The sequence below is a fragment of the Micropterus dolomieu genome, linkage group LG21, assembly GCF_021292245.1.
Source record: "Micropterus dolomieu isolate WLL.071019.BEF.003 ecotype Adirondacks linkage group LG21, ASM2129224v1, whole genome shotgun sequence".
Taxonomy (NCBI): Eukaryota; Metazoa; Chordata; class Actinopteri; order Centrarchiformes; family Centrarchidae; genus Micropterus; species Micropterus dolomieu.
In genome coordinates, this window is record NC_060170.1 from 15,343,950 (window position 1) to 15,368,869 (window position 24,920).

Below are 24,920 nucleotides of genomic sequence, written 5' to 3' on the forward strand. Positions count from 1 at the left end.
GCCATTTATGATTTCAAACCATGACGTCTTAGTGTATTACCAACAGTAACCTTGGAAACGGTGGTCCCAGCTCTTTTCAGGTCATTGACCGGCTCCTCCCGTGTGGTTCTGGGCTGATTTCTCACCTTTCTTAGGATCATTGAGACCCCACGAGGTGAGATCTTGCATGGAGCCCCAGTCCGAGGGAGATTGACAGTCATGTTTAGCTTCTTCCATTTTCTAATGATTGCTCCAACAGTGGACCTTTTTTCACCAAGCTGCTTGGCAATTTCCCCGTAGCTCTTTCCAGCCTTGCGGAGGTGTACAATTTTGTCTGTAGTGTCTTTGGACAGCTCTTTGGTCTTGGCCATGTTAGTAGTTGGATTCTTACTGATTGTATGGGGTGGACAGGTGTCTTTATGCAGCTAATGACCTCAAACAGGTGCATCTAATTTAGGATAATAAATGGAGTGGAGGTGGACATTTTGAAGGCAGACTAACAGGTCTTTGAGAGTCAGAATTCTAGCTGATAGACAGGCGTTCAAATACTTATAAGTATCATACAAATAAATAGTTAAAAAATCATACATTGTGATTTCTGGATTTTCTTTTTTAGATTATGTCTCTCACAGTGGACATGCACCTACGATGAGAATTTCAGACCCCTCCATGATTTCTAAGTGGGAGAACTTGCAAAATAGCAGGGTGTTCAAATACTTATTTTCCTCACTGTGTGTGTGTGTGTGTGTGTGTATATATATATATATATATAATATTGTGTGTGTGTGTGTGTGTGTGTATATATTTATTTATTGGATCATTGTTTCTTAAACTATCTTAACTCAAAATAATCTCAATACTTTCCCCGTCATATCAGTATACTGTTCATGGTATTGAAGACGTACTAAAGTCCCTGCTGTATGTCCAAGTTGATGGATAGAAGAAGAAGACTATAGGAAATGCAGAGCATTACATTGACACCTCGTTACACTGCGAGTATCTCAAACTTTGGAGTTTGAGGCCCCTCAGCAGGTAAGGCAAGCTCTGCAGTGTTGCATGATAGAATCTGAAATTGGAAGCCTGCATATGAAAAAGTCTGCTGAATAATTTATGATGACAGTGTTGGCTGGAGAGTTTCTAATGATAGCAACTATTAATATATTCTTCATATAGGCTTAAAGAGGGTCTGGTAGTGTTTGCTAACTCTGTCTGGTACAGTTCAGACCTGCCTTGTCAGAGTGACTGTGGTGACAGATCGAATGTTTCCCTTCCTGAAAGGTTTTCTGCTTTTCAACCCTGTCAAATGAAAAGCCTAGTCAAGTAGCTATGAGTAATATTCACTGTATACAGAGTCTAAAGAATATGCAAGATGATTAAGAAAGACTTTTTAAATAAATTATTTCAAGAGTTACTCAAAGATCATTAAACACCTGTTAATTTAAACATTCTTACTGTTTTAGGAAGACCACAAAAAGAAGATTGAGTAGTTTAATAGTAAATCATAACACCCATCCACATTCTTGCATTTTTGACTTCATAAATGGCTGTCATTAATAGGAGTATTGAAATGACATAATACCGTATTGAATGAATTTCAGTCTTGTGGTTAAACAGCATTCTTTCATTCCCCTGCCCCAGCCAAAGCTGGTAAACAACCATGGCCACCCTGTCTGCAGACACCAAGACACATTTAATGGTTCTGAAAAATGTCTACCAAAAATGGATTTGTGACGGAGAGGATTTGGAAGATAGGTGTCTTGAGCTCCAGAACCCTGCCTGGGTATGATTAAAGCCACAGCATTATCGCAAACATTCTTCAAGCGAGATAACATATCGTGCTAAAAGGGGTTGCTGAACTGTACTGACTGCTGGTTTTTAATTACGGTGTGCATGCAGTTAAGCAGTTATTACATCATTTCCAGTTGGTGAATAGGGTGGATAGGGTTGTGTCATATAGGTTTTGATTGCAAAGAACTAGAAATGTTCCTATATTTAGAAATGCTTCACTGTGGTCTACTTGCATGTGTTTTTTGGTTTCATCTGGCCAGTACACATGGAACCCACACACCCTTTGGACAAAATTTCATTTAATCCATTATTTGTCTACTTTGTCTTAAGATATGAACGCTAAATAAACTTTTAAATTCCTCGCTTAATTGCTGAGTTTAGTTCTTGAAGTTTTTGGACCAAAATGTTCATAATGGAGAGGATCTGAGCAGCTGATAAGGGAAGGTGACCACCAACTTCTGCAGTCTTCCTCCCTCCTAAACTGCTTCTTAAAGTCAGCCGGCATCAATCAGGGTTTTTCCTGGCTCAGAATAGGCCTTTGAGGGTGACTTTGCGTGACAGTAAGCATGATCGGTATGCGTACAGTAAAGGCAATGAGTTACCTTATGTCCGAAATCTATGCTTTTTCTTGTTATTTCTGAATATTTGATTAACAAATAATACCCACAACCTGAAGGAGTAAAGTTATTGTAATAATAAATATTATAATGTTAGTATAATAAAATATTTACATGTTACACTTTATTTGGATGATCTGCCTACAGATAGTTTATTAGTAGAGATTTAGCTGTTTTACTAACAAAACCATTTTCTGATATGAGCCTTCACCACTGTGGTTAAGATTTGATTAGGTTTGATTTGATTAGGGATAATGTTAGTTTATTCATTGTAAGTTCAGATCATAGTACAGGCTACAATATAGCTTACCATTAGTGGCCAATAATATTAATTCAAGTTGGACAAAACAGCTGTTACATTTTTGTGGGTTGTTTGCAGTCATTAAGTTATTGTGCAAGAAAAATGCTCTACATGGTGGTTAGTGTCTCATTTGTTTATGCAAGTACTAAGTTGTTGATAATAATAATAGCCATGCATACAGAAACACAAGTTCAACATAAAGTTTGCTGTTGCGCCTTAACCTTTTTTTAATGTCTCGCCTACTCCAGGCTGTGATTGGTCGGTTCACGAAAAGTGATTTTGACAAGCAACTTTAAACGCACGGCTCCATGAATGGCACCCAATCCCAACCTCTCTGCGATGATTAGCAGGCAGGAGAGTACGGGAACAGGAGAGCGTTATGTAGTGGCCAGAAAACCTGATATGGGGAGTGCAGAGAAGAGTACCGGTGCCGGTACGCCAAAGAGTACAATGTAAAAGTGCCAGTAGCTTCATAGTGGAGCGTTTAGGTGCAGACAACGCAGCAGCTGGTTTATAAATCCAGCGCCAGCTGCATCTGTAAAATACAGCGCTGTGGATGAGAGGAGAGGTGACTGCTGGAAGTCAAAGATGTCGTATTTAAGTTTATGTTCTGATTGGTCAACAGTTGTTTGATAAATGGCTATTAAAACAAATTGGGAACGCTTTTTCCCCCCAGTTCTAATCATTTTGGCGCTGGTGATTTTTCTTTGGTGCTTGCTAAAACCTCTTTGGGGGGCGCCAAAAATATATGCTTATGCTAAGTCACTCCCACATACATCTCAGGGCCTACCCGTCACTGTTTGCAGTGCGTGCTGCATTGGGTAGTTTCACTGTTACAGCTCCACTTGCGTCTTAATCGCACCAAATGACAGAGACCCCTGGGCTGTCTGAGCCACATGAGACGCTCCTCCTCAGTTTCCTGTGATCAGGGTTACTCTCCTGAAATGCTTGAGCGCAAAGTCAAAAGAAGACAGAACAATATTATGGCATTATTACCCTAACAGATAATTTATGGTTGAATAATGTCTTAATCACCACATCCTTCATTCAACTGATTCATCAAACAGAGCTTCACAGTCACTTTCATTCAGAAAATATCAACAAAAAACCCTTTGATGGCAGCTATACAGTTTAAATGCCTCCATAAAGCAACACGTCATGGCTTGTTTTCTCATCATATGATATCATATGTATTTCGTTCTCTGATGCAATGCAAATCTTTTGTTTCGTACAGTACAACTTTTGTATTTACGTTGTGACTTCCACCGAGTTTGACCTTTTTTTCCTCCACAAACATTTCCCTCTGGGAACAGTTCGATGCTGTTTGTTGGAGCTGATGTGGGTGGTGTGAGCCATGCAACCCTGTCACCCTGCTCCAGTGTCCTCGCCTGTCCCTGTCTGGCCTGCCCACCCCTCCACCTCCCTCTCCCAGTGTCCTTTCTGAGGGCCAGCTCCTCTGAACCCAAACAACAGTTCCATTTGTTTTGCCAGGGCTGGGAATGCACTCAGCCATCTTTAGCTGTGTTTCTGCCAGCCCCACTGGATGCCAAACCTGTGGACCTTACTCATATGCCAGCTCTTCCCTTTCTTTTTGCTCTCTTTCACTCTGTCTGCGTGAGTTTGTGACAGTGCCAATGTCTAAGTCAGTGGAGAAGGGTCCTGAGAAGGGACCATCTGTGTGGCTATGTGATAGTGAACCTATCGCACTGTGTACACCACAATCAAAGTAGATGTTACTGAACGACAACACATTCCACTGCAATGAATGATTCGTTGAAGAATCTCCTTGACAGATTGGCCAACAGCAATAAATTGTAGGTTAGTAATACAATATATTAATTTGTAATTAATTTGTATTATGTTTTTATTAGACGTGCATGGTTGATACATGATTAGATTTGGTTCTGTGTATCTGTAAACAGCTATGTCTCTTCATTTTCTTCTGTTAAGTATGGCGTGCCTCACGTGTCTGGTTTGGGACCAATGTTATTTTCTTTATACGTGCCACCCATTGAGCACATTTTTCATTGACATGGTGTCTCTTTTTATGCTGATGATACGCAGATGTGTCTGCCTGTTATAGTCGCAGACCCTGGGTTGCAGTTCACTTAACAACGGCATTTGTGAGGTCAAAAACTGGATGTCTAAGCATTTTCATCAGCTGAACTTAAACAAAACACAGATCCTTGTCATTGGGTCCCAGCTCATAGCAAAACGAATTCTGTCATCTGGTGGTTCAATAGTGGATCATATCAAACCTGTTGCAAGGAATTGTGGTGTCTGGTTTGATAATAATTTAAGCGTTGAGCAGTACACCGCAACGGATAATTTGTTCCATTTTTGCAGCTGTGGCACTGAGCTGAGAAAAAAATTATATATTTTTTCAGCTATTTACATTTGAGCAGCCACTGGTCATTGGAGACAAATAGGCCATGGACTAGACTTGAATGCCTCATTGCCCAACAATCCTCCATCACTGTTGTGTGTGAGATGGATGAGTGAGTGTATGTAAACGCTGCATAGTGTCCCAGCACTGCTCACAGTGCATAACCAATGTGGAAATCTTCAGATTCCTCTTGAAGGACTTAAGAAAACACAAGTCGCTGATAGCAATCACTCAGTCTCAGAGATCCGGTTGTAACCATCACTTCAAACAGTCCCTGATGTTGAACTGTTCACTCAGAGGAACAGTGTGCCAAAGTTATTATGGAACAAGAACAAATGCACAGATTGTGCTCTGTATAAAACATCCTGTTTAATTTGAGCAAGCTTTATTACTTATTTCTTCAACAATGGGTTGAATTGCATGGACCTGTTTGTTCTTTGTGACGTGCAAGTGCTAGTATGTTTAAATAGCCAGGACCTCAGATAAAGATAAGTATGATGCCAGGTTAAAAAAGGGCAACACCACCTTAGTGCTTAAATATTTTCCTAGATTTCTACATATTCCCTTCGTCAAACTTTTCAAATTCGTGCATGCTTGGCATCTCTGTCAACTTGACAAAGAGGACAACAGAGAAAGTGGGCAAAAAGGTGTGGCCAGGGAGGGCTTCCTCGACTGAGCGGAGAGAATGAAGAAAGGGGAGTAATCTGCTCTGTCTGGTACATTACCCATGAATGAGGCCTGAGCACGTCAGGGGACTCAGAGGATGCACTCTGGCCTTAGGACACAAAGAGAGGGCATGGCCAGTCACTTTGTAGCACTTAAATCCACCGCTCCTGCTTCCACACATCATTCACTTCAGTCATTTCTGGGCTCCTTTTTTTTTTCTTTTTGTTTTCTTTTTTGGGCTCACATCCAGTGTTAGGCAAGTTACTCAGAAATTTTAATATATTACTAGTTACTTATTACTCCTTAAAAAAGTAATAATATTACTTTACTTATTACTGGGTGATAAAAGTAACTAGTTACGTTACTCGTTACGTTACTATATTACTTTCCAGTGTTTCCCACAGAATGACAGCGTTACTGCCCAACACTTCCCACATCACATCCTCAATAAGTGCATGACTCGTAGCTATTTCATTGCTACTACTTGTGTGCTTTAACAGTCAAGACAAGTCTATGAGTTATTTCTGAGATGGCAATGACAGTTTCCTGTGACTTCAGCAACCTCTTAATTTGGCTAAACATTATGTATTGTGGCGCCTTTAGAAAACATAAAAAATTAATTAATAAAAATGAACAACATTGGGGGACGTGGGGATTCCACATTCCTGATTTGTTTTCCTTATATTCTTTTTTGCCATCTCGTGTTATTTCTTCCCCTGATCTGAGCGTCACACTAAGACCAAGGATCACCTGCCTTCTTGTCCCTTGAGTTCTTATCTGTGTGAGTGTGCAAACACCTTGTAAACAACTGGCCATTTGATCCTCTTGCCCCATCTCTCTCCACTTTTAGAACCAAGTGGCCCCTTAATGGGGATGTCCCGGCTGGCACGAGTGTGTCCAGACTTGTCGCACAGCCTTAACCCCCACCCCCCTCAACAACAGAGGCCTTCCCTGTGAATCATGGAGATGTCTTAGAATGGATATGCTCATCTTTCAAGTCTATCAGTCAGGGTTATCCTCTGGGCCTTATTCTTGACAACAGTTACCATGTAGGAGATCTGATTATAGCCTCATACTAGGTGTTCGTGGCTTTTTCTGTGGTTATGATGTCATGAACACAAGAGGATGTCCATGACCTCAGTGCAACATGTTTATGTGCCCAGCTTAGTCCACGGCACCAGCAGGGAGTGTAGGGTCTGCATTCCTCTATATGTGCGAGATGATCTCATGATATGTAGGACTATATTGACATTGATTCAAGTTTCCTTGACCTGTAAAGTGTATGATTACATGTGATGAAAATGGCCCAAACTATAAAAAAAAAGAGACACAATCGTAATGATAAACAGTTTAAGTAGCAGATGTAGAATTAAGTTAGTGGTGAATAATCAGCCTTAATGACAGAGTAAGAAAAGAATCCATGAACTACTTTGATATCGCTCCCTCTGCGATGACTAATGAGAGCATGTGATGCAATTCAGCTAAATGATTGATAATGGCATAGTACTTAATAGTCCAAAGTGGGTTTGGTTCTGCACATTAGTGTATTTACACAAGTGTAAATATTGTAATAAGGTTGTATTAAGGAAGCAAAGGTATTTAAACTTTTTATGTATGATAGTCTGTGTGCATGCACAGCTAGCATTATTCAGCAGTGGTTGTAATGGATAGTCCATTGATCTTTTGTTGTGATTAGATTATTATATTCTATAATTCATCTAAACAGTAGGATTCCTTGTCAGGCCAGTATGGATTCACAAGTATTTTTGGATGTAAGAGTCTCAACAACGTCACAATCTCTGGGCAAAACTGTTATTTTTGCAAGGAACATATTATGGTACAGGCGGTGATGCATTTTTGGCATTCAGATGAGCAGCTTTGGACTGTTTCGGTAGATTTGATCTGCCTTAAGACGATGCTCCCAGACGTTTTAAGATATTTTGTTCTGCAGTGCAAATAAACTGCAACACAGACATTCACTGCAGACAGTATTGTGTGGGACTTGGCAGACACCCCCTGAAGCGTCGTTTGAAAAAGGTTACCTTGTTTGCCCCTTGAGCTATTTTCGCTCTGCCTCTCTGTCTGGACTCGCCAGTCTGTGAAAATACTCCTCACTAACCTTACCTCCTTCTCTCTCCCTCCCTTCAATGTCTGTCATGACATCACCAACATCAGGTATCCAAAGCAGACAGCAGTAAACGGGGCATTTGTTTAATAAGCATTATTAACACACCTGCTTTGCAGCGCATTCCTGATTACATGGTCTAATTTGACGGGCACTTCAAGTAGGATTAGTTGAGCCTGAGGGCCTACACCTGAACCTCAGCCCTACTCTTATATGCAAACAACTCGAACAAAAAAGGCTGCGGAAAAGTCCATTGTAACCCAGCTCTGACAGTGTGTTTGATCACCTTGTTGCCCATATACACCAAAGGCTGTGATCCACCCTGTTTTATCTAATAGTTGTTTTTAAATTTAAAAGAACAAAATTATGACTTGAAAGAATAATTCTTTCAGAAGCCAAAATGTCAGTTTGTACTGATTGTACTTAATACTTCCATAACACACAGCAAGATAAATAGTGTAGTTCCATGTCTGTCTTATATTTTCTGAAACAACTGAAGTTGAGTTTGCTGTTAATGGTGAAAATCGAATGCTCTTTGTTTAATAGTGGAGTTAACACACTGAAAGTGAGGCTTGAGCACTTTAATGTAAGTGATCTGAAGTTAAATGGTTCCATTGTCCTAAACACTCATCTTGATTTCACCATGTGAATTTTTGGAATTAAATGATTTTTGCCGCTGGCTAGCTCCTGCCTACTTCAGTTATATTGTTAAAAGCTTAGGTGGAACTACACAACATGGCAAACTTGCTGAAGATGTGTGGATTTCACCAATGTTGCAGTGGTGGTTTAAAAGTGTCACTTTGAGATGAACTTTGTTTTTTTTAAATAATCACCCCCTCATCCAAACTGTGATCTAAGTATTGCTGAGCCACTGTGATGTACATCAGAGCCAAAATCCTAATGATGTGTTTTGTTTTTTGGTAGCACATGTTTTGTCATGCCCGATATGCAATTTGTCCTGTTGCTAAGTGCAAATTTGAAAGAAAATCTGTCTCGTTTCCCACACAGAACATTATTCTTTCCAGTCCCTAAGTGGGTGGTGGTAATTGTTGTCAATTTTGCTTCTTAAACTGTGGGCATAGCACATAATTGTCTCTGTACCACCGACATGTACCAGATTTGCAAAACCACCTATTCATCCTTTTTTTATCGTTGTGGATACGTGAGCACCGATTTAAAGCATTTCCCCCGGTGTGCCATGTTGCATTATACCATGAAGGAATTGTGGGCTGGTAGTATGGCTTGTTTTTGGTGTTTGTTGGGAGAGTGGAGGCAATTTTCAAAGCAGGCACATATAATTGTTAACTTTTAAAAATGTGTTCTTTTTATGTAACACCAAATTACAAAAGCAGTTTTTGTGAGATCAGTGGATCTGTATCCCTGCGTGCATCCTCTTTGCACGTGGTGTGGTATGTCAAGTCTTGAAGACTAGTCACTGCTCCTCAGGTTTCACCAGTGATACTGTGGAATGATCAAAATGTCTAAGGATATGACTAAGCCCACTGAGACCTAATGGGGGCTAATGGTGAAATGTTAAAGGTCTCTGATGTGATATGACCAGAATGACCTTACGTGGGTTAGCTTGCAGGGAGTCTGCCTATTGTCTGCACCCTGCGGCATGACCAGTCGTCAGCGCTGACATCCTCTCGGAACAATCTGCTCCTGCTGATTAGATTCGGGTACTTACTGGAAGTGAATCAAATGATTTTAGGTGTTTGTGAAGCAGCTGTGTCATAGCTTCCAGATGAAGGCTGCGGTAGCTCTGCTTTCTAAGGATGTGGATGCAGACGCTCAAACAAGATACATGTCCTTTGCTTTTTATTCTAGGAAAAGGCCAGAAATATTTTTATTTTCCAATGTGTGGCACAAGCTTTTTTCCTCCTTCCTGCTCTATTTAAATTACTCCTTTAGTGTCTGCTGAGCAGACGGGGCTTTCCGCTATACAACATTTATGATATTGTTTCCTCTTTTCTTTGGTAATCCTAGCCTGTGGAAGGAGTCTATTTTTCACCTGTGGAAATAAACTGCCAATCATTGACAATGGAGAGGATGGGATTCCAACTCTCACAATTATTGCTGAAAACTGTATACGTCCGCACAATGGCATGTTTAACGGAAACATTTATGTGTAATAATCTCTTGTAATTGAGGCCTTTTGAAGTAATGCATGGGTATTGAGGGCCCTTATTGTTTACTTGACATGCACACCAAACAGTAGTGCTCACACCTCCAGTAGAGTCACTTCACCACAAAGCATCAGTGTTGGAAGAAGTATTACAATCTGTTGCACGTAAAACTACTGCTTTCAAAATCTTAAGTAAGTAAAACGACTTAGCTATTATCAAGAAAATGTACTTAAAGTATAAAAGTACTCACTGTGCATTCAAAATGGGATTGTTGAATTAATTGAAATGTCACTGTAATATCATTATATGTTATACTATTGGGTTATAATTGACGTAGTAACATGTAAGTCGCTCGCGTTTTAATGTTGTAGCTGTTTTAATGTAGGTGTTAGGTGGTTTAATTTACTGTATAACAATACATTGTGTTTTATATGGTCATAGGTTTTTAAAATCTGCAAAGTAACTAGTAACTACAGTAACTACTACCAAATAAATGTATTGCTGGTGGTTTAATGATGTGGGGGATATTTTCTTTTCACTTTGGGTCCCCTAGTACCAGTTGAGCATTGTTTAAACACGACAGCCTACCTAAGTATTATTGCTGACCATGTCCATCCCTTTATGACCACAGTGTACCCACCTTCTGATGGCTATTTCCAGCAGGATAAAGCACCATGTCACAAAGCTCAAATCATCTCTAACTGGTTTCTTGAACGTGACAATGAGTTCACTGTACTCCAGTGACCTCCACAGTCACCAGGTCTGAATGTAGTAGAGCACCTTTGGGATGTGGTGGAACGGGAGATTAGCATCATGGATGTGCAGCCGACAAATCTGCAGCAACTGCGTGATGCTATCATGACAGTATGGACCAAAGTCTCTGAGGAATGTTTCCAACACCTTGTTGAAAGTATGCCACGAAGAATTAAGGCAGTTCTGAAGGCAAAAGGGGGCCAGTGAGTGTATAAAGTAGTTTAAAATGTACTATATAATCAAGTAAAGTACAAGTAACTCAGAATTGTACTGTGTAGGTGCAGTGCTTGAGTAAATGTACTTTCTTTCCACCACTGCAAAGCATCTTATACAGCCATATATATTTTCAGCAGCGTTTCCACCTAGTGAACGTGATGCAAGTGATACCCCTGTAGCACTTCTGTGTCTTAATAAAGAAGGATGAAAGCATTGGAAAGGCAGTCAGACAATGAGAATGAGCAGCTCTTTGTGCTACTAAAGAAGCCACTGCCACTTTTTGGAACAGGTCCAACTACCATAACAATACTCACTCAGCAAACTATGCTTCACTCGCTTTGATTTGATTTGACTTTGATTTTGTAATTTATGTCCATTTGACTCTCATCCAAAATGTACCAATTTACTCCTCACCGTGAAGGCTTCACTTAATCACTTGGAGGCAATTTGCCGATAGCGCTGGAGAAGAGCTCTTTCTCAAGACTCTCACCTCTGCTACGGAGCAGGTTTTAGGTACTGTAAATGTTGCACAACAATATATACAGTTACCTTTAACTGATAACCTCTGCTGTCAGAGGCATTTTGTTACCTTCATGAATGCCTGATTAATCTGATGAGAGTCATTCAATGGAAATGTTGTACATTTAATGAGTTGACTAGCTTTTAGCAGCATGCGGAAAAAAACTTTTTTTCCTTTCATGAATGTCACTGAAACTAACCTACAGCTGTTTCTTTAAAGGTTAGATTTTTTTCTACAGCACTGGAGAAACTGGTTGAACACAAAAAACAAAAACAAAGTAATGGTACATTATTTCAATACATCAGCTTCCCTGTTTTCTTTTGTTTAATACACATTCAGGACATTTGTTTAAACAAGTTTCCAAGATCCTTGGGATTGGTGTTAATGATTTTGAACTCTGAAATCTCAATGAAGTGATAGTATATTTATCTCTTTAAGTTTGGAAATTGGTTTGACTCACTGATTCATTAATAGAGAAAAATACAAACAGCACGAACTGGACTGGACTGGACATTTCCTGCTGTCATGTAGAGGTTTGCTCACCTTTTAGAGCCTTGCCAAGGCCCTGCAGGGATAAGCAGTCATAGATAATGGATATTAATTAATTGTATGATGTTACCTCAATGATTTCAGCATGCAAGGAGGGAAACTTTACACATACTGCTCCGGTATCTGGATTATTGTAATACTCGCACCTTGTTTGTGTTTTCTCGTGCCATGTGCAAGCTCCATGCAAAATGTTTTCCACCTATACTTTTCGCATATTTAGGATGATGATGACATACAAAACCTCCCGATTTAGAAAGAGCTCCTTTCCTACAGCTGTCAGAACACTTTACACCCTCTTGCTAGACCACCACAAGATCCCATACAGGACCTGCACGCACTGTAGGCATTGGACTGAACTCTGGCTGGACTTGTTTGCACTGGTACATCAATCATTGTACTTTCTGCCTGTGTGGCTACTTGATATGCTGAGGAACTGAACTGTACACACCATATCATATATATATATTCACTGTTTATGTTCTCACTTTTCGTCGTGTCTTTTGTTGTAAAGGTTTAAAGGCCTGTGTGTTTTTTTTTGTTTTATCATACATGATAATTAGTAGTGTGTCTTAGCAATGTCCAAATTCATAAAGAACACACACACACACATAACAAACTACCAGCACCTAAATATATTGTGCAGTCCAGAAAATAAAAGAAACTTAACACTACACAAAGCCATGTTGTCAAGCCATGTCTTAATTATATTATGTTTTAATTATCAATTTAGTCTTAGGTTTGTGTTCTAGCTCCAGGTCAGGGAAACCCCACAGTTTCATAGAAATAGACAGAAAAACAGAGCTGTATAAATTGGTGGTTAGTGGTGTGATGATTCATGGATCTGATGTAACACGCATCAGTTCCAACAGCTTGTATTAGGCTTCAGTGTTATTAACCAGACATTTTAACATCTAATAATAATCCCTGTTGTTTCTGCTTCTCCCATGTTTAATTCAAAATGATCTCCCTTGGTGTTTGTCTCTCTCTGTCTCTGCCTGTCTGCGAGTGTGACAACTCATACACGTCACATGCCCCCCTCTGCCCCTCGCTCAAAGAAAACAGAGACTTGGCTCTGCGTGTCTGCAGCTTATGTGCCGGCAAAAAGAGCACTGTAGAAGATATTCTTTACACACAGCGCACTGTGAACAGCAGACTGTCACTGACTTTTATTTAAAGATGAAGTTTTTAAATATGAACATTGTGTGTTTCTTTTGTTATTCTGTCTGTGGAAAGGCACTGTTGTTAACGAATGCCATATTTTCATGTCTGATTGAAAAGTATATAAAGATTGATAACTCTTCCTCTTCTATTACTAAAGGGAGCGGATGTGTAGCTTTTGTTGTTATTTAGGATTTCTTCTTACAGTTATAAAACTACAGTGTTAACATTTTGCATCACATAATGATAAATAATAATAAATAATAATCTTATTATTTAGAGAGCACTTGTTAAAAACCACGTTACAAAATGCTTTCACAAATGCAAAGACAATTAAAAATCATAGAACAGATAACAAGATACACGATAAAAGCAAGAAAACACTTACAAAATACATTGTAACCCACTGCATCATATTACATCTTATCAAGGCTCTCATAATTTGGCTGCTTCGAAATTTGTCTAAATAGATAGACGTAAATGATAGTTGGATTAATGTATTCATAGATATAGATAGACTGGAAGCTGGATATATGGTTTGATTGGTTGATTCATCAGAAATACTCTATTTAAAACTATTTTAGTAAGTGGACAAAGTTTGGAAAAACAACTGTGACTTTTTGTTTGAAATATGACGCATCTCTTTCCTAGCCACACAATGTTCTTACTCACCCTCAACAGGTGGTAGACATCCAGATGGCTACTTGAATGTTACATCCGATATAGACCACTTGCTCTTAGCCATTAATTAGTTCTAATAAGTTCTCTCAGCATGGAGCACGTAGGTAGTTAAAGTGCCAAGTATGTAATGTGTTACTGCTTGTCCTGCCCTGCAAAACTTATGGAGCTCAGCACATGCTGAATCTTGCCTGCCCTCTTTGCACCTTCAATATATCGCACATTAATGTTATCCAAAGTGAGTAGGTTCCTAATATTTGTTTTGGACATGATCTGACGGTTATGATCAAAAGAGGTAATTTGTTAGAATTAAGACTTTCAAGATGATTCATCTCAACACAATGATGGGCAGCATATATATCATGTTTTGGTAACCATGGATTTCTAGGAATTTCTAAACCTTGCTCAGACTGTTTTTATTAAAATGTATTGGAACGGATCACTTAATTTAAAACCATCTGGATTCTTCTTTAATCAGCTGGGTCTTGATTGCTTTCCCAAAAAGGTGCACATTGCAAATTTCGACTTACAAGTTCACTTATCCATAAACAAAATATGTCACAGCCTGGGGCCCTGAGAAATTAATTTGAACAAAATGATTTACTTTAAAAAATAAAAAAAGAGGGAGAGAATACCTTATGTAGCTGGGACAGTAATTTTATTTTCAGTGTCCATCGCGGTCGCTTGACATTGCAGGTAATGCGATGATAACTTTTTGATCAAACTGCGTTGGGAATAGTCCAAGCCGGAAGTGGCTAGTCAACCACTGTCCTCTGTCACATTTTGCACATGGTGAACTTGCAGGTCTTGGCACACACTGGGTGGTGGCTGTGCTCAATGATTCATGTGGCGCAGAGTGTCTGAAACTTTCGTCAAACGTCTGGCACATGGTGTGTGTGTCACTGTGGCCTGTGACGCTGGTGGCTCTAAATTCCCCAGTGGCTTCTGATTGGTTGTCTAAAAGATGAGGCACAGGTAAGGGCCAATCAATGAACCTTTTAGCAGGAAACAACACAGTGTGAGCAACTCTGTTACCAAATGGCTCTAACAAACTTGTTAAGATCACCCTTACAATACCTTGCACTTGCGTCATCACTGAGTGGAAATGTCTAATTATTGCCACCTCATTTACAATAATCAACAGGATGAAAGTTGTACATCAGTCATAAATACAAATGTTAAGTGATGTTGTTTAAGTACACAGAAATACTCCCTGCTTTTCATCAGGAGTATACAAATGTTGCCAGTTTGACCTTTTAATTTCCTTTTGTAGATTTAGTACATAATGTTATCAGTTATTGACAAAAACGAGTTTTATTATAGATTTAATTTAACTAGGTAATCTTATTGAGATCAAGACATATTTTGCAAGATAGACCTGAGTACAGCCAAAGAAATAGAAAGACATGCAACAAAATGCATCCTGTCACACAAGAACATACATACAGCATCAGAGTCACAGTCATCTCTAAAAAGGCTCCAAATTAAAAGCTGGTTTCTGCTAATTCTGCTGCAGTAAAATGTGAGATCAGTCATTGTTGGTGCAGAAGAGAAATTTCTTAAACACAGAATTAGAATTTAATAATTAGTTTGGGGTCTTTGCAGGTAGTTTCTGAGAGGGGACAGGTCAAGCAGTGCAAGATGATGAGAAAGAATGACACAGTGTGAACAATGAGCAAATCCATATCCTCTAAAAAAAGATGAATGTCAGTCTTTCACCAGAATTGTTGTTTTCACACAACTCTGACAGCTTCCTATGATATGACACCAACACAGCCCTTTGAAAAGTAAAGTTTTGATCCAGTCATGACGTGCGTGGTGCTATTGTGTATGATACAATTTCAGATGTCTGTTGATTGACTCTATCACCATAAGTCGTGATGGGTCCTGGTGGGTGTGTTCTGTCCTCCCTCTGCTTGTTTTTGATCGCCGCAGGCTAATTTTTAAATTTAAAACTTTTTTTAGGAATATAATTATAAACACTGATTCTCACGTCAAAAGTGTTGCTGTGCTTAACGCTGCACAGCATGTCACTGCGTTGGCTTGCCCTTTGTTTTTTCACATACCTCATCGCCAAAATAAGCTCCGGTCAGTGCTTAATCATCATAAGGGCAGTCTGTGAGCTATACCCTCTCTTAGTCTTTGTCTTTTCATCTATATTAAATCATGAGGAGTAAGCATTCAGACCAACCAGCCAATCAGTAACGGTTTGCTGCAGCCCCATCAAATGATTCAGCAGATGTCTGTATCCTTCAGTGGGTTGCTTTTGCCTTAAGAGAGTTAAGTAATGTTGCAAAAGTAGAAGTGAGCCAATATAATCTTTCTTCCTCTCTCTGCAGAATAATAATTAAGAGAACTTCCAAAGGGCTCATTGCCAGTCTTGTAAAGATGAGATCATTGTGCAATGTCAAATAATTTTTATCAGCTAGACTGCCAAAGATTGGGACTAATGAAAACTGCAAATTGAGTGCAGTCAGCATTTCAAACTGACATTCTTTTTGAAGTGTGCTAATTTCCCATTAAAACCTTTCTCCGGGATGCCAAATGAAGATGAATGTGCTCTAAAGGTCCAGCTGCTGCATAAATATATTTCTGGTGCAGAGTTTAGGCACAGCCTCAGCAGAGAGACCACCATAGTGTTTTCACAGATTGGGGAATTAACAATCTATTTTATTATAGAAAGTGACGCATTCAGATGTTCAGTATCGTTTGCAGGTGGATGTTTTTTTTTAAATGTATTTTTTACTCTCCCTATCAAACTACATAAAGAGACAAATTGTAAAATACCTCTTGTATGATGTGTTGTCACTATAGAATATTTGTGCAATCAGTGAGATCAGATTCTCTCCCCGTGTATGCTGACTGAGCAGACGAGACTGATGGAGGTACTGAGGGGGAGGACAGGGGATGAACAGCAGGAAAGCAGACAGGCGGAGAGGGAGGGGGGTCAGGTGGCGTGACTTTTTACTCCGCGGCTCACTGACCTTGACAATGGAGCCACAGCCAGCGACTCTGATAGCTCTCACCGATAGCGTCTCTCGCGTTCTCTCTCTCTCTCCTCTGCCTTGCTGCTTGTTTATCTCTCTCGCTGTCTCTTTCTCTCTCTTCCTCTCATTCCCTTTTTCTCTCATCCCCTCTCTCTCTGCTTGCTCGTAGCGAGTCGAGCCCACTCGCTGTGGCAGCCAAAATGCACCACCACCTCTCTGCTGCAGCTCACCCCCTCTTACCTCACGTCTGCTCTTTTTCCAGACAAGCGGGTTTAAAAAGTCAACTGCGTATTGAGCCGTCTAGACTGAAGCCGGTCAGCAAACGACCCTCCCCACCCCCATCCCCTGACTTGTGAGTTGCTGGCTACAGTGGAAAAACGGATGAGGAGCAGGTGACCTTGCTGAGCTCTGTCCCTCATTTCTAGCCAAGTGCAAAACGGCTCTATGGCCACGTTATATAAACATACTGACCACCAAGTAACAATGCACTGAAAGCTCAAGTTGGCCCTGGATATGTCTGTGTGAAAGAGGATTTCTTTCACTGTAATATTTTAGGAAATGCTGAGCTATAATACTGATTATTATTACTCATGCAATACCATTTGTTTTTGTGATTAACTCCTCTTCTGAATACATAAACTAATTTTTTTCAACATGTAAAATTATATTGTTATACTGTTTACATGGAAACATGATGAATCAGTCCAGTGCCTCTTTTTCTTTACAAGGTGTCAGACTTTTAAATGAGGGCACACTCTCTCCAGATAATATACAAATGCCAGTGCCAGAGTGAACTTCCTACTTTGCTGCCTGTTACTCTTTTGATGTTTGTTTTTATGAGTAATTTTTAACTTCCTGTTTTGGACGCCAGTAGCCACTAACTGGTTTACTTAACGTATGCTTGCCACAATGGTGCTTCATGTTATTTAACAGTGCACAAACAAAACATTTGGCCGGGACACATCTAATGTATCAGTTGACTGATTTGTGAAAAATCCAGTTTGTGGCATGTGAATTGCAGAGCTCTGTTATATTAGCACTGAGAAAAACACCACATTATTCTTGCCAGTATATTCAGTTAATAGTGATGATGAGACTGTATAGTACATTGTGTTAAATGAAGGATTGACTTTATTATTTCTGAACAAATTACACTAACTGCATAAGATGCAGTGCAGTTTGTGAGTGTGTTTTCTGTTCCCTCCTGTCAGTTGATGAGGTGTACTGTATGGCACCCTGAAGTGTGACATTCCATGTAAAGCAGCACGTGATAGTTTTTTAAGAGGTGTCTCTAGCTAGCCAGTGGCCCCGCCATGACTCTATCCTCCCTGGGAAAACACAGTACTGACTGCTTGATTTTCCAACAGAACATTAAACTGTTACAATTAAGCTGTCTTTAAATACCAGAGTCTGCCTTTCAATCTTGTGTTACACTTTACCTTGTCATTGCTGTTCATGATGTTATTTAATAATGTAACCTAATGCAGAGATGTTTGATAGCTGCTTCAGCCCTGTCAAGTTTGCATTTCTTGATAATTTCTATAACCTCGGGGTAACGTGAGCGATGCCACTCGTATCATTAGTATTTCTTGCCAGTGTGAAGTTAATAAACAAGGATTGTTGAAGCTCACGTAAGCGGTCTCCCATCCCACAATGTCTGTGATCTATGTGAAACGCTTTCCGTTTCTGAACAAGCAGGGCAACATAAAATTGCCTCAGTGGTGGCTGGAGAGTGAGCAACACCTTTGCATTTTGCATGTGGAACAAAGTGCCAGACTCGTGTCTGGGTATCATATCTTCTTACTGTTCGTTGAGGGAAATGAAGTAGCAGGAAGGTTGTCGCTTTTACTGATGGTCACCGGAAAGTGCTCGCTAATGTCATTCACTAATTATTACATTTGAAAACAGGATAAAGTCAAGAGTGGGGTGCAACATATTTGGCGGAGAAATTCTGAACTTTCCATGCAATCTTGCTAGGTGGCCTCATGTCAGACTACTAAGAAGGAAAGAGTTGTGAGTCCAGATGTTTTTGCTTGTAAATATATATCTCACTCTTTCATAAATGGTGAGCCACTTTTAGAGGTACTGTAGCATACGTTTCCATAGCGCCTGTTAACCTCTGTTTGCGTGTGTGGTGTGTGAGTGATTACACAAAAAAGGACTGCAGACCCTCAGTGTCAGGAGAGATCTCACAGACATGTACCCGGTTTCATCCATCCCAGCTTGGGAGGCGAGGGTTGGAAAACCAGTCAAGCATCACATATTGATTACCCTCTAGAGAATGTGTGTTAGACCTTCGAAGCGCAATATGTGAAGCCACTTAGAAACTTCTCGTTTCTTTGATGGTTTATCTCGCTTACATCTTTGTCTATCCTGCTAGTGCGGCATTCCCGCCCACCTTCATCTCTACTTTCTTTCCTTTTCCCACCCATACTGCCTTTCTTGTCCTGTCATCCCTGGGCTGGTGGTTGGTCCCTTTGGGAGGTTAAGGGGCACTATGGGTGAGAGGGCAGTCGGCAGGTTGTGCGGGCACCGTGCTCGCTTTTTCCCACAGCCTGCGTCAAATGCTGCTGAACCCTGACCCCAGTGGGTCCTTACTCTGAAAATCAGTGTGGAACGCAATTCAGCCAGCCAGACCCTATTCAGGACAGGACTTTCTATTGGAGGAGAAAAGAATCCCCCCCCCCCCCCCCCCCCCCCCCCCCCCAAATTGTGGTCAGTGCTCTCCCATTGTCTGCTGGTCAAGCAGGGTCGGACGACCGGCCGCCACTGGCCAGGAGAAGACTTCCGAAACCCTATTCACTATGTGATTTGACCCCCAGGTTCCATTGCTGACTCACAGGGATCAAACGCTGGGAATCTCTGGGGGTTCTCATTCATGGAGTTTTTCATCCATTGAAACTTACCCATTTGACAAAACTCAAAATGACTAATGCTTTTTTCTAAAAGTTTCCTTGATGGCTTAGCAATGTTTTACAAATGTTGAAACTCTTGGAAAAGTTTCATTCAGGCTCCACATAATTGGCTCGAGTAAGACTTCTATTAAAGTCTCCCTTGTTCTTCACTTATTAAATATCTCACTGTCATTGAGTTTATGCATAATTACTTGATAAAGTAGGAGCAAATCGGACAGCTTTAATCCTTCACAGTTGTGTTATGAAAATGTTTGCCCTCCTGGGGCTGCTTTTACTTAGCCTGGGCCACAGCATTGGCTGTTGTCATCTTTTGTAAGAAATCGCTCCGATTAATTTACAGAACACACACAAACATACACATGCACAGACACACAAAGAAACAATGAAGTTGTGGTCATGATTGCAAAGAGGAGAGGGTTTGAAAGGCAGAAAAGGTAAGAAAACCCAGCAACCTTGAATTTCAAATATGATGGTCCCTTGGCATTTGAGTGTGTATGTATGTGTGTGTGTGTGTGTGTGTGTGTGTCTGTTTGAATACGTGAGAGAGGTTGTGTGCAGACTCCAACTTGATGCATGGTTTAAATCTTTTGCAGAAGGGGAACACTTTGATTGTAATGCCGCGTGCTGTGTGCTAAAGCAGGGGCCTGCTGCAGCTTTAAAGCTGGTCAACTGTCAGGACTGGAGCATGAAAGGGGGGCCCCAGAGTGAAAAGGGGTGGAGGGTCCCACTAGGGGGGTCCTGGAGGAGGAGGGGTGGCTTGTAACAGACCTCCTGGGCTTTGAGGGCCCTCTGTGTGGGCTGCTACAGCAAGGCGGCCTTTTTCACAAGAAGAAGAGAGAGGGAGGGCGGTCTTGAGGGAAGGTGCTGGTGCATTGGCCCCTGCAGCAGGGAGCATGGGCAGGATGCCAGCTCACCCGTTCCAGTCCCACAGACCAGATGTTCCTTGTCAGGGACCTCCTGGCCTTTAATAAATTGAGTTACTGTAAATCTGTAATAAGGCAAGGCCAACATGGGCGCCCCACCTCCCCAACCACACACACAACACAGATAGTTTGCCCTTTTCTTTCTTAGTGTCCTACAGGTCAACCCCTGGTGAAGGGGCCATGTCCCAGCTACTGAACCTGCCAATTACTTTCCAACCTACACAAGAGGATGTTTTTCTTCCCCTCTGTCCCCAACCTGCAGTCTTAACTATAGAAAATTTAATTCATGGTTGTTGATAGGAGTGATCCCGAATAGTCGAAGATTCAATGCTTCAGTGGGCGGAGCCTGATTCGACTGTCAATTTCACAGTCGAAGTTTCGCAGCGATACAAGGTGCTCAACATCTGATTTTAGACGTAGAACCTATACATAGAACTACCAGTTTTCTGACAATAAGTTCATATACAGTCTATTACAATATACATTTCAACGTAATGCTGTAAATAAACATGTAAAAAGAATAAAACTTTCAATAAATGTTTTTAAAGTGCTTAAATAAATCCAAAATTGTAACCCTAACCCTGGGTTGTCAGTGCGCATGTGTAGGCGTAGCGTGTATGTGTGTGTAGTGGCAGAAGAGGACTTGCTGAAAAGACAGAACCGAGTTGTGCCGAGTTGTCCGCACCTCGCAGGACTTTCGGATAATTTATCACCGTTGATGAACCACACAAAGAATATTTTATCATTTTTAAATAGCCGGCTACTTGGACACATGAGGAACAGCGACGTGCATGCAGTTGTTGGCAGCACAGAATGCGAGCAAAACTCTGCACAAGACTGGTGAATGGCAGGCGAGAGAGAGAGAAAAGAGTCAACGATAAGCCTCAGTTTAGCTGGAAATTTACAGTGTAAGTTGAATGAAGCTCTGCAGTTTCTCAAGATTAAAGCGGAAGTACCACCAGTTCAGTCCTTGATCACTTTCAGAGACCTGACCCAAAAAGAAATGTATTTTAAGATGTTATGCTATATCAGAAACCCAATGCGTTAGGTTTAATAATACTGTCGTATAAAATAGATGTCAGTTATGACAATCACTTCCTCTTAAGTGATTGTGCCTACAAAATAAAAGCACAGTTTTTTTGCAGCACTGCTGTATTTCGTGTCACATTGAGAGCTTTTACTTTGAAAATTTCTGAGTTCGTGGCGTGCTTAACACAATTATGAAATAGCCGTCAGGAAAAGTGTTATTGGATTCCTCTGAATGAGAAGCACAGAAATGTCCTCTGCCTGGACATGCTGGGAAAATTAAAATAATAATAGGTTGATGGATGTGGATCAATAGCTGGGACGCGCAAACTCCAGCACATGCTTTATTGTGAGCATGTGAAACAGTCTCTTCACAGTTAATTTGTTGAAGAAGGGAAAAAAATGGGTTCAGGCAAGGCGGGACCGAAAATGCAATCCTCCGACTGAAAGGTCTGTGCACTACTGGCTGAGCTAATTGGACACTAAAGCTTATTTGTCAACCCCTAACCTACAGCATTAATAACACAGCTTTATTTAACAATGAAACAACATGACAATGGCAGAGATACTGCTCGATATTCAGCACTTACAACTCTGTTTCAACAAAATAATTTTTAACATATATCAAACCTCCGTGATGATGGTAACTTCATGTCAACAGTTCACTACCACATCGGAGCAAATAAGCCTGGTACCCGCTCTCACAGATGAAGAGCTGAGCAGCATAGTGCAAGCAGCTCCTCTGTGCCCCTGCGAGCGTTCCTCCCCCGTAGCTGCTGCAGAGCTCCGCTCAGTGCTGTTCTCTAGTGTATTTATTAATTCTGAACATGTTGCGTGTTCATATTGCACCAAATGTGACACTGCACTCCCTTGGGTCCACAGCAACACACCCGCCATGTTTCAAGTCGAGTGGATGAACGGTTCCTGACATAATCGAAATACAAACAGTCTGTCTCACTGCTGTTCACATGACACCAAACTCTACACATGTAAAACAAAATTTTGTTTTGTTTATGATAACATTTTGCTGAGAATGATTCATTTGGAATGCAGAAATTTGTAAAATGATAACATAATAAGATCATATCATCACAGTATGATTCTGTTGAAAGGGCATAAACATTATTGAATTATGACCTAGCCCTAATCTCCTGTGTTTATGTTTGAATGTGTGTTCCGCAAACACACACTGCATCTGCTGTTGCCACTACCAGACTTGAGGCATGGGTCATTTACCCAGGTAAGAGCAGCCAGTGTTGTGTAAGTCATCTGATCTGCTGCAAGAAAAATAAATGCCTCTGTGCTACTGAAAGGGTTGGGAAGAATGTTCCCTGTGCAGTCTTGCTTAGATTTACAGCGCCTCTGAGGATGGCTCTGATCTGGCAGTGGTCAGTGGCTTTGAAGAGAAGTGTCCCCCAAGTGAAACACTTTGAACCTGCACTCAGCTGAGCCTGAGGGAGCCCGCCCCCGTCCCCCCCCCCCCGAGTGCAACAAGACTGTAAATCTAAAGGCAGCACCGTTTTTGTACTGTGATATGGGAACTTAAGTCTTAATTTGTTGCCTGCTGAATCCCCTGGTCCAGTAGTTCTACAGCTATGGCTTAGTTCCAGGGTGGCGTCAACGCTTAAGTGCTGGCTAGCCCTGATCGTTTCCACAGAAAATGAAAGTGAAAGTCCATATCGTTTTGTCTTTTCCCTATTCCCTCTGACTCCATTCTCAGACTTTAGGTCTCTTCCATGTATTGTTTTTTTGTCGCCTTTTAGGTTGTTTTAAACTTGTACATGGCTTTTTCTTCTCTTTTTAAGCCCTGCTGCAAGGTCTAACATGAGTAGCACCCGCAAACCACTGCAATTACATAATTGTGACTAGTGCCAACTATGCACAGCTCCTTATTGATTGGCCTGTTGGTCTGAAGGTACCCATGAGCCATGTAGATTTGTCCACGGCACCCACTACAGTGTCGGCATTGTTGAGGACACGAGATGAGGCAGGGTTTGGCCATACTTTTTTTATACATCCCTCTCGGTGCTGTGCCACCCACTAGCCATCCCAACAAAATTCAGAGGGAAGTCCTGAAGTCCTCACTTCATGTGGTGCATGTGCCTCACCTACAGCTAATACTTTCACTTAACAGGTGATCAGGTCATTATCTACCTTGGGTAAGGCTCTGGGACAGTAATCCCCTCAGATGGAAAACCTTGGGTCCACTGCCCAAGGTATTACAGCCTTGCTTAAATAGGCTTTAGGTTTTACTTGCTGGCCAGAGGGCTGTTTCATTTGACACCTCCCACAGTTTGTGGTGCAGTGTTTGTTTTTTCACAGGCTTTCCAAGTGTTCTCTTCTTGGGGACCTCCGGGCTTTCTCATGTCTTTAAGGCTCTTTAGGTAAGCCGGAAAAGCAAACAAAAGCATATCTATTATATGGTAAGTGGATCTCACATTACCCTCCCATTTCAATGCAGTCGCCAGCGTGGGCTACTTTCCAAGTGACTGATATTTTCACAGGGGCCAACATGTCAAGGGATGGTGTAATTGATTGTCTTGGATATTTGAGTATGCCACTTTCCCTAGTTCAGAGACACCCTAATGCTTCTTTCCCCAGTTATATAGCTTACTCTTGTGGTGAGGTTTTGACACATGACAGTGAAGCAGGATAGACATGTGGTCATGGTACATATTAGGTCAAGGGCATTGGAGGCCATATCCTCCACTGAGTGACTGAGCCACAGTTATTTTAAAGCTTATACTGTATTTACATAATCTCTTCTAAAACCTGATGCTACAGTATATGTGAAGATACATTTGGTTTCTTTCTGCTGCCTTTCCCATCGGTCACTTTATGCAGATATGCTCTTAAGTAGCCTTTGGAGAAAGGATGTTATTTTTGTTGAAAAAGGATCCCTGCTGAAGTTCAAATGAAAACCAAAAGGCTCAAATTGTTGGTTCTCCAGTGAGTTTATTGAGTAAAGATCTCCTTGCTCCACAGACGAGTTTTGATAGTTGCCTGCAGGAAAGCAGTGTTTGAAGAATAACCTATCTGTTTGAGTAAGTCTTTTTATCAGCGCGTCTTTATGTTTTGGCTTTTCTAAACATGGCTGAAAGGCACAATCTTTTCAAGTGAACATTTCCTGTTCTTCTCTTTTACGATCCCATTACTTAAACAGGAAGAGATTATTAGTATTATTTGATATTATTAAATTTAGTTTAG

General features: G+C 40.9%; 1 protein-coding gene and 1 long non-coding RNA gene across 2 annotated transcripts in view; one reads left to right on the forward strand and one right to left on the reverse strand.

Moving 5' to 3' along the window:
• The window catches only part of arl15a (ADP-ribosylation factor-like 15a), a 106,471-nt gene that overhangs the window by 74,192 nt on the left and 7,359 nt on the right, over positions 1-24,920 (forward strand). The window lies entirely within an intron of this gene.
• Positions 14,504-22,718, reverse strand: LOC123959974. The gene is made up of 2 exons (XR_006822411.1): positions 22,344-22,718; positions 14,504-14,819 (listed from the first exon to the last, which is right to left on the reverse strand). It is a non-coding gene; the product is annotated as an uncharacterized LOC123959974 (long non-coding RNA).